Genomic DNA, 10000 nt, shown 5'->3' with positions numbered 1-10000 from the left:
TACTCGATACACAAATAGAACCAAGGATAACGATTTATGGAATCGACGTATGGATGGGGGTTGGGGGTTGGGGGGGGTAGGGGGTGGGGGTTGGGGGGTGGGTGGGGGGCTTTAAGAAAACCTTCAGATAGGAAAATCTTTGTCTCGCTCGCCACTGAGCTTGAAACCGCAGAAGATGGGGGGGGGAAATAAAGAAACACGTCCCAGCAACCACAATGTCTCTAAAATTAATATACAGAAGAAACAACCGAATAGCCTAATGTTCATTAATAAATCCACAGAACAGCAAACAGCCGAACACCGAAATCTGTCTGAATCTAAAGAACTGCCGAACACAATCATCATATGCAATAAAACTCCACGGACACCAGTATAAGAGCCAGGCCCAGGCTGCACAGAGCTCAGCAGAGATAAAAAAAAAAAAATAAAGGCGTTCGTTCTTGGGTCCGTCCTGGAGACATTCCCCAGCTAATGGTGAACAGCTGTCTTTGGCCATGGGCGCTAATGGCCTCGCGAGGTAACCGCTGCATGACACGGGAAGGAACGGGCTGACAGTGGTCATGATTATGATGCACGTGCAGGGATGCCACGTGACCTCTGATGTGTCTGTGTGGTCTCGAGAAGAGTTAGATGGGACTGATGGTGGGCTGGTGGTAGGTGGAGGGGGTGTGGGGCGGTGAGGGGGTCTGGGGTGGGGGGTGGGGGGGGTTGGAGAGGAGGGAGAAGGAGGGAGGAGGAGGAGGTGAAGGGAGAGGGAAAAGTGAGGTTCGAAAAGTGACAGAGATGACATGAGATGTGAGAAGAGGGAAAACGAGAGAGAGAGAGAGAGAGGTGGGAAGAAAGAGAGAGAGAGGTGGGGAGAGAGAGAGAGAGAGAGAGAGAGAGAGGTGGGGAGAGAGAGAGAGGTGGGGAGAGAGAGAGAGGGGGAGAGAGAGAGGTGGGAGAGAGAGAGAGGGGGGGGGAGAGAGAGAGAGAGAGAGAGGTGGGGAGAGAGAGAGGTGGGGAGAGAGAGAGAAAGAGGTGGGGAGAGAGAGAGGTGGGGAGAGAGAGAGAAAGAGGTGGGGAAAGAGAGAGAGAGAGGGGGTGGGGGGAGAGAGAGAGAGAGAGAGGTGGGGAGAGAGAGAGGTGGGGAGAGAGAGAAAGAGAGAGAGAGGGTGGGGAGAGAGAGGGGGGGGGCGTGGAGGAGAGATGAGAAGTGGGAAGACGGAAAACGAGAGAGAAAGAGAGACAGGGAGAGAGGGGGGGGGGGGGGGGCAGAGATGAGAAGTGGGAAGTAGAAGAAAGAGTGGGAGAGAGGGAGAGAGAGAGAGACAGGCGAGAGAGAGCGAGTGAGAGAGAAAGACCGAGAGAGAGAGAGAGATGTCGCACAACGACAAGACCAATTCTCATTCGCCGACGAAAGTAAACAGGTTGTGGTAGTTATTTGTGGGTCTCAATCCATTCTTCTGCATACATCCACACACATGTTCACACACACACACACACACACACACACACACACACACACACACACACACGCACGCACGCACACACACACACACACACACATACACACACACACACACACACACACACACACACACACACACACACACACACACACACACACAAGAAAAAGAACCAGAAGAACCAGAACGATACAATCTCTCTGGCAAACAAGAAATGCAACAACACACACAGGCATGTAACCTGCACGCAGTTTCTTTGCTTTTTAATTATTATTATTTTTTTAAACAACCGTATCTAAATATTATACAAAAAAGAATATACAAGAAAACTAAACCAACAGTAAACAGGAAAAGAACAACGGCATCACCCAAAACGTAAAAGTGATTATGCGAAGATGTAGACACTGGTCGTGTTAAACATTTAAAATAAATGAAATCACAATAATACTACTAAATGAATACAAACAAATATACATACATACATACATACATACATGTTAAATCAATGGAAATGCAAAGAACATACATACATACATACATTTTGAATTAATTGAAAGGCAATGAGCATACATACATACAAGCATAACATACATACATACACACATACATACATACATACATGTTAAATCAATGGAAAGGCAAAGAACACACATACATACATCTTGAATTAATGGAAAGGCAAAGAGCAAACATACATGCATACATACATACATACATCTGAAATTAATGGAAAGGCAAATAACATACATACATACATACATACATACATACATACATACATCTTGAATCAATGGAAAGGCAAAGAACATACATACATACATACATACATACATACATACATACATACATACATGTTAAATCAATGGAAAGGCAAAGAACATACATACATACATACATACATACATACATACATACATCTTGAATTAATGGAAAGGCAAATAACATACATACATACTTACATACATACATACATACATCTTAAATTAATGGAAAGGCAAAGAAAATACATTATATATATATATATATATATATATATATATATATATATATATATATATACAAATTAGATAAATGAATAATGAAAAGGCAAAGAACGAATTAATGCCATGCGCGCGTTGTGTTTCAAAATCAGTGATATACCTTCGTGTGGTGGTACAACAGCACGCGTGTACGTGTGAGCGCTTGCGTGCATGCGTGCGTGCGTATGTGCGTGCGTGCGTTCGTTCGTGAGTGAGTGTATCCTTGCGCACAACTAGCGCGCGGACAGAGCTATTATACAGCGCCACAAAAAAAAAGATAGATTGTACGCGCGTACGGACAGGTCTAGTTCGCGTCCGCGAGTGTGACGTTACGTGCTTGCTTTGAGCGTGCGTCAAGGGACACCATGTAAGCTGTCACATGGCAGTGAAAGGGAGACAACAACAGTCCTTTGTATCTTCTTCTCTGTGGGCATGTCACTGACTAGAGAGTGTCACGTTGGAAACAAAGCTTGGAGGGAGAGAGAGAGAGAGGGCGAGAGAGAGAGAGAGAGAAGGCGAGAGAGGGACAGACAGACAGTCACACGGAAACTCGGGTTGGTATTTTGTTTGTTTGTTTGTTTGTTTAGGGTTTTTCCTTGTTTTGTCTCTTTGTCCTGTCCGTCTACTCTTTCGTATGTCTGTCTTCTGCGACTTTTTTTTGTTTGTTTGTTTGTTTGTTTTTTCTTTTTCATTCGTATTTTCAACAACATCCAAAAAAAAAAAATTTCTGAAATACTGGAAATACGTACATGTCTGTTTATTAATTAAAGGGCGTGTGTCACTGATTTATGTTTGGTACTGCCGTGAGCAAGAATATCGCTCGACAGCAATGTGAATTTTTATTACGTATATATGTGTGTGTGTGTGTGTGTGTGTGTGTGTGTGTGTGTGTGTGTGTGTGTCTGTGTGTGTGTGTGTGTGTGACAAGACAGAACAGCTATACCTGGGGGAAGCTATACCTAAGACAGCACAAGACAGGAGAATGGCTATACCTGGGGTATTGGTAGTCGAAGTATTTCCAGAGTAAATGACAATGTGAAAGTTTCACACACACACACACACACACACACACACACACACACACACACACACACACAACCAAGAACATATAAACTAATTAGCTAAAGCCCTGGAAGCCTACACGCGAGTGTTTGAAGGCAATTAAAACCCGATCGAAGTAGCACACTCTCTTCCTCGTCTGAAGGCGCGATGAAACGGCCTTGGGGTAAAACTACTACCCTGGGATAAAAGTATCCCCAAGGGAAAAAAAAAAGTTCCCTGGAATAAAGCAAAAAGAAAAAGAAAAGAAAAAAAAAGGAAAAAAAACACGTGGGGGGTGGTGGAGGCGAGGGAGAAGTGGAGAGAGTCAGTTGAGAAGATTTAATATCGCTTACAGTTCCATCTTTCCTAACTTGGGTGGATCTTCTGTCTGTCTGTCTGTCTGTCTTTCTTTCTTTCTGTCTTTCTTTCCGTCTGCCTGTCTGTCTCTCTGTTTGTCTTTCTATATTTCTGCCTGTCTGTCTTCCTGTTTGTTTGTTTGTTTGTCTGTCTGTCTGTCTTCAGGTCTGCTTGTCTGTCGCTTTTGTTTGTTTGTCGGTTATTCTGTCTGTTTGTCTGTCTGTCTGTCTTTCTGTTTGTCTGTCTAATTTTGTGCCTGTCTCTGTCTCTCTTTTACTATATCATTCTCTTTCTCTCTCTCCCTCTCTCTCCCTCTCTCTCTCAGCCACACACACACACACACACACACACACACGTATATATATATATATATCATAAGTTAGATTGGAATGAAATGGAATAAAGACCGGAGGCATTGCAGTGAGTGTTTGAAGGTAATTAAAATCGCGGTCGAAGGAATTCCCCCTTTTCGTTCACGAGTTCAATCGATGAATGGGAAGTCAGCATTTGTTGGGTCCTCAAAGTTTCTGTCGTCTTTTGTTCTTCTTCTTCTTTTCCTTCTTGTTCTTGTTCTTGTTCTTGTTCTTGTTCTCCTCCTCCTCTTCCTTCTGCTTCTTTTTCTTCTCCTTCTCCCTCCTCCTCCTCCTCCTCCTCGTCCTCCTCCTCCTCCTTCTTCTTCTTCTTCTTCTCACTCCTCACCTCGTTAATTAACGATATGTTCTTCCAGTCAGTTCGTATCCTTCATCCCCATTGTCCGTCCACGTCCACCACAACTTTCTTTCTGTGTACCGTGTGACTCGCGATCTGTCTCTGTTAGAGCTGACATGTCATGTTGGCACAGAACCCTTCATTAATTAAAGCGGAGTTAAAACTGAGGCCCCTTCACCCAACAGGACGTGAGAGAGACAGAGAGAGGGGGGGAGGGAAGTGGGCGGGAGGTGGGATGTGTGTGTGTGCGGGGGTGGGGTGGGGTGGGGGAGAGGTAGACAGAGAGAGAGAGGGAGAAAGAGAGGCAGAGAGAGAGAAAAGAGAGAGAGGGGAAGATTGAGTGTGGGAGAGAAATACAGGGAGAGAGAGGGGGGTGGGGGTGGAATGGAATGTGAGAGAGAGAGAGAAATTCAGAGAAAGAGAGAGAGAGTAAGAGAAGGAGTGTGTGAGAGAAATGCAAGAAGAGAGAGGGGGGGGATAGGAAGACAGTGAGAGAGAGAGGAAGAGAGACAGAGAGAGAGAGAGGAAGAGAGACAGAGAGAGTGAGAGGAAGAGAGACAGAGAGACTGCGAGAGAGAGAGGGAGAGAGTGAGAGGAAGAGAGAGAGAGAAAAAATACAGGAAGAGAGAGAGAGAATGAGAGAGAGGAAGAGAGAGAGAGTGAGAGAGACTTAGAGAGAGAGAGGAAGAGAGAGAGTGAATTTCAGTTTCAGTTTCAGTAGCTCAAGGAGGCGTCACTGCGTTCGGACAAATCCATATACGCTACACCACATCTGCCAAGCAGATGCCTGACCAGCGGCGTAGCCCAACGCGCTTAGTCAGGCCTTGAGAAAACAAAAGGTTGATAAATAATAGATAAGCGTACATAAATAAATAAATAAATACATAAATAGATAAATAAATAAATAATGATTATAATATGAAAAAAAGGTAGTAGTAAAAATAATAATAATAATAATAATAATAATAATAATAATAAATAAATAAATAAATAAATAAATAAATAAATAAGTAAATAAATGACAACAATGATGATAAAATAAGCAAATAAATGTAAAACATGAAGACACACATTCACACATACACCCACACATGCATAACAGATATGCGCCAAACATGCAGTTTCACAGATATGAAAGCACAGTCAAATACACATAAATGTACATGCGCCCCAACACACACACACACACACACACACACACACACACACACACACACACACACATTACCCTGCACCTCCTCTACCCCCTTCCTCCACACACTCATTTCTAGGCTACGTATCGCAGCTTCCACGACACACACACACACACACACACACACACACACACACACACACACACACACACACAGATGAACATTTACGTGTACAAGCACACACACACATACGCCCATAGCCCCCACCCCCAACCCCCCACATATATATACAAAGATATATATATATACACACACCCGCACGTTCCAGTATCCCGTTGCTCCAACAGTGTAGGCATGCATACACTCACATACCTCATCCTCTACCCCCCCCCCTGCCCCCGGCACCCCCACCTCTCCCTCACACACACACACACACACACACACACACACACACAAACATACGCACGTGCACAGAACTCTCCTGACACTTGTGTACACTTACACCCTTGCGAATGCACAAACGCACTCAAACACACAGACCCACACATACACACACGCACAGAGACTGCCACTGATTCGCCGCAAGAGGGATGAGAAAAGATCTCTGATGCCAAGAACGTGGCGTCTAGTGTGTTGCTCAGTCTATTGTATTTGGAAAAGCCCACAGAGACTCTGTTCCGTTTTGAAGAAATTTGCGCAATGTTGGTTTGGAAATGATGCCGATATTTGTTTGATTTGCAAAGCATCGTGCTCTACCTTTCATGTTAGACTTACGGCCGCTCCCGCTCTCTGCTTTTTTTTTGCTTTTTTTTTCTTTGAGGCGATCGATGGTGTGATGGCCTTGTACCTGTTCTTTTTGATATTCTTTGACTTTTCTGAGGATTTCCGATTTTCCTAGATGTAGGCCGCTCGTTGGTGTTGCGTTACCAGCAAGTCTGTCAGCTCGCTCATTTCCCTTAACACCTGCATGTCCCGGGCAGTATGACCATGTGAGTTTTTTTAATCTGAAAGTTGCGCATTGCCTTATGCCACTCTGGTTTCCCATTCCGTTTTCAATTTTCTGTATGAGGTTCATTGAGTCGGTTAGAATCATGGCATGTTGGTTTCCGGGCGTATGGATGGACGATAGACACTGGAGGGCATGTGTCGCAGCTTCAGCTTCCATCGTTAGGCTGGAGGTTGTGACTTTGTTGGCAGCATTCTCTTCCCAAATTGTTTTTCCATTTTGTTTCGCAGTGAATCTCCAACCGGATTGGTCTTGGTGACTGAGCCATCTGTGTATATGATGGTGTTCTTTTACTGTTTTCTTCTATGAGTAGCTTCACTTCCGCATCAGTTTTACCCTCTGGCCATTCCCGACAATGTCTTTCTAGAGTGGGTGAAATGGCTGTGAATAGATGGTTGAGGTTTTCGGGGTTTTTCTCACATTCTTTTGTTTCTTTCACAGAGAGAGAAAGAGAGAAGAGGAGAGAGAGAGAGAAAAAGAGAGAGAAAGACAGAGAAAGGAAGAGAGAGAGAGATCAGAGAAGAAAATAGACCAAAAACAAAAAAACAAAACAAAACAAAAAAACAAAAAAAACCCACTTGGTGGATGAGGGAGGAGGGAGGCGGGGTGGGGGTGAGGGGGCATGCATGGAGTACGTGTGTGCATGTGTTTGTGCGTGGCATAAATATGTGCATGTGTGTGCATGTTTATATATACGTGTGTGTTGCGATGTGTGTGTGTGTGTGTGTGTGTGTGTGTGTGTGTGTGTGTGTTTGAGGCAGAGTTAGAGAGAGAGAGAGACAGAGACAGACAGACAAACAGAGAGACTGACAAAGACATATAGAAAAAAAGAGAGAGACAGAGAGTGGGTACTTGCACATGCATCATTTTCATTTCTTGAACCAAGCAGAACGGAAAAGATCAGTGTAGTATAGAATATTAGCCACCCATTATTCACTCATCCTGTTGCTGTTCGTTCCACAGTGTGTTGCACCCCCACTGCAATGTAACCACCCACTGTTCTAACAATACATGGATAGCTCATTGGCCAGGAAAGCTGAACCCAACTGGACGCCATATTGTTTCTCGTACCCAGCCGTCAGTCCGTTGACAAGTCGTCTGCTAACTGGTGGTAGCTTCTGAACTGTAACCGTGTATCTTCGATGAAATCGTGTAATGCTTGCCCCCACGACTTGCCAAATGTTGTGTCTTGATTGAAATCTGCCAATGGTTTATCTACCAAAGTTATAACAGAAAAACAGTGCAGTGACACGTGGTGCAAACTTTCAGTGGAGACACACACAGGAATGTCAGCTTAACTGACGCCACGAGCAAGTGAAAGCTTGCCGCTAAGCCAGCTGAGCACTCGGCTACACATATGAAGTCACCGCTTCGCGTTATACTGACACGAGAAGCAAAATGGCTGATTGAACACTTCCGCTGGCTTCAGTTAGCAAAGGGGCTTACAGAAGACATGCGCTATGTATGTATGTTTAGATTAGTGGTAACCACCCCTTTCATCTGTTGCAGATCTGAATGACGTAAGCGAAGAAGTCATCATCTGACGTCACCCCAGGACACAACTGCGGGCCACAGTGTGGCCGAGTCATCTGTGTCTGTCTGGATCACACCCTTCCCCTGACTGTTATTCCTCTGACGTGACAGATATATCTTCACCGTGTGTACGTGCACTTTCTCGAGAAAACAGATTCCAGCTGATGAGGCCACCACACCTTGGAAACCAGATTGAGCCGATAGTCTCACACAGCAGAAAGTCTCACACAGCAGAAACAACTTTTTTGGAACAACAGTTCACACTGCAGGAATAGATAGATCTCAGTGTGTTGGTGTTGACGGGGGGGGGGTGATGTTGACGTTGGTGTTGATGTCGATGTTCTTGTTGAAAGAGGGGAGGATTTGAACCCAGAGTCACATAACTTCACGTAAACCAGCGTCAAGACCGACCGACAAGGCCACAGGTAAGGCCACGAGCTGTCTGGACCGTGCTGCTGAAAACTTTTCCCTCTTCACCCCTCCGCCCCCCCTTCCCACCGTCCCCCACCGTCCTCCCCCCTTCCTGTCATCGCGGTCAGTTCTTCACTGCGTCGTCTATGCACAGTGCCCCCCCCCCCGCGCGCGCGCGTGTGTGTGTGTGCGTGTGTGCGTGTGTGTGTGTGAGTGTGTAAGTGAGCACAGAGCTAAGACAGGCGAGCGCCTGGGATTTTTGACAAGTGACAACCAGGAGTGCATGCTCGCGTCGATCAGTGGGGAAGTAGCGAAACACATCAGTTAAACTGGTGTAGAAATACATCAGTTAAAACTGGCGTAGAAATACATCAGTTAAAACTGGTATCGAAACGCATCATCAGTTACACTGGTGTCGAAACACAGCAGGTTAAAAAAAAAAAATTTTTAAAGCTATCAGGAACAGAGCTGTAAAAGTGACGTCGTCAAAACCCGGTAGAAGCTGGTCAACAACTCTCTTCACGTTTCCTCACAGTGTTCATGACCGTCGACTTTCCGGTGGTTCTTCGCTTTAATTCTGACATTGAGTGGACATCCTGTGAAGTCCTGGATTCCGTGCAGTTTATTATCGAGACAGTGAACGTGAGCTTTCAACTCAAGTCTCTGGAAAAAAGAGCACAGTATCAAGCGGAGACGTTCTCACACGATAGCCGTTCGTAATCATAATCAGCAGGGATAGTTTTGTTTGTCTTCGCGTGAGGGACCAGGACTTTAGTTTGTGATGCACGGCGATTCTCACGGCGTGTCTTGTTTTCTTGTGAACGCTTTTGGCTTCGGTTGCTAAGTGGAAAAAAAAACAACTACAACAATATTCAAACCTGCGGAATAAACTTGTTTCGGGTGATTTATCATTCTGTGGTAATGCTGTGAACTGATGTTGGTTCACTAATCGTTTTTTGTTGTTGGTTTGTTTTTTGTTGTTGTTTTTTTTTAGCAACATTCCTCAATCCTTTGTTCTTTTGTTTTTTTGGTTTTTGTGTGTGTGGGTTTTTTTTTCATGATTAAACCTGTGTTGAGCTGCAGTTTGTGAACTAACAAACCAACAAAACAAAAAACAAACAAAAAAAGCGCAGAGTCAACAACAAATGCGAAAGGAACCATTAGCAGAATCAGTGATTTGTAACATTCATAAGTAAAAAAAATAATCAAACTTCACATTGAGCCATCCAAATAAACTTAGGAACAAGTTTGTCAGAATTACCTCGACAAAGAACAGACACCAGATCTGTTGATGTACATTATCAGCTCGGTGTTTTCACCCACAGCGATTTAAAAGGGGTGAAT

The sequence above is a fragment of the Babylonia areolata genome, chromosome 35, assembly GCF_041734735.1.
Source record: "Babylonia areolata isolate BAREFJ2019XMU chromosome 35, ASM4173473v1, whole genome shotgun sequence".
In the NCBI taxonomy this organism is placed as follows: domain Eukaryota; kingdom Metazoa; phylum Mollusca; class Gastropoda; order Neogastropoda; family Buccinidae; genus Babylonia; species Babylonia areolata.
This window is presented reverse-complemented; position numbering follows the sequence as displayed.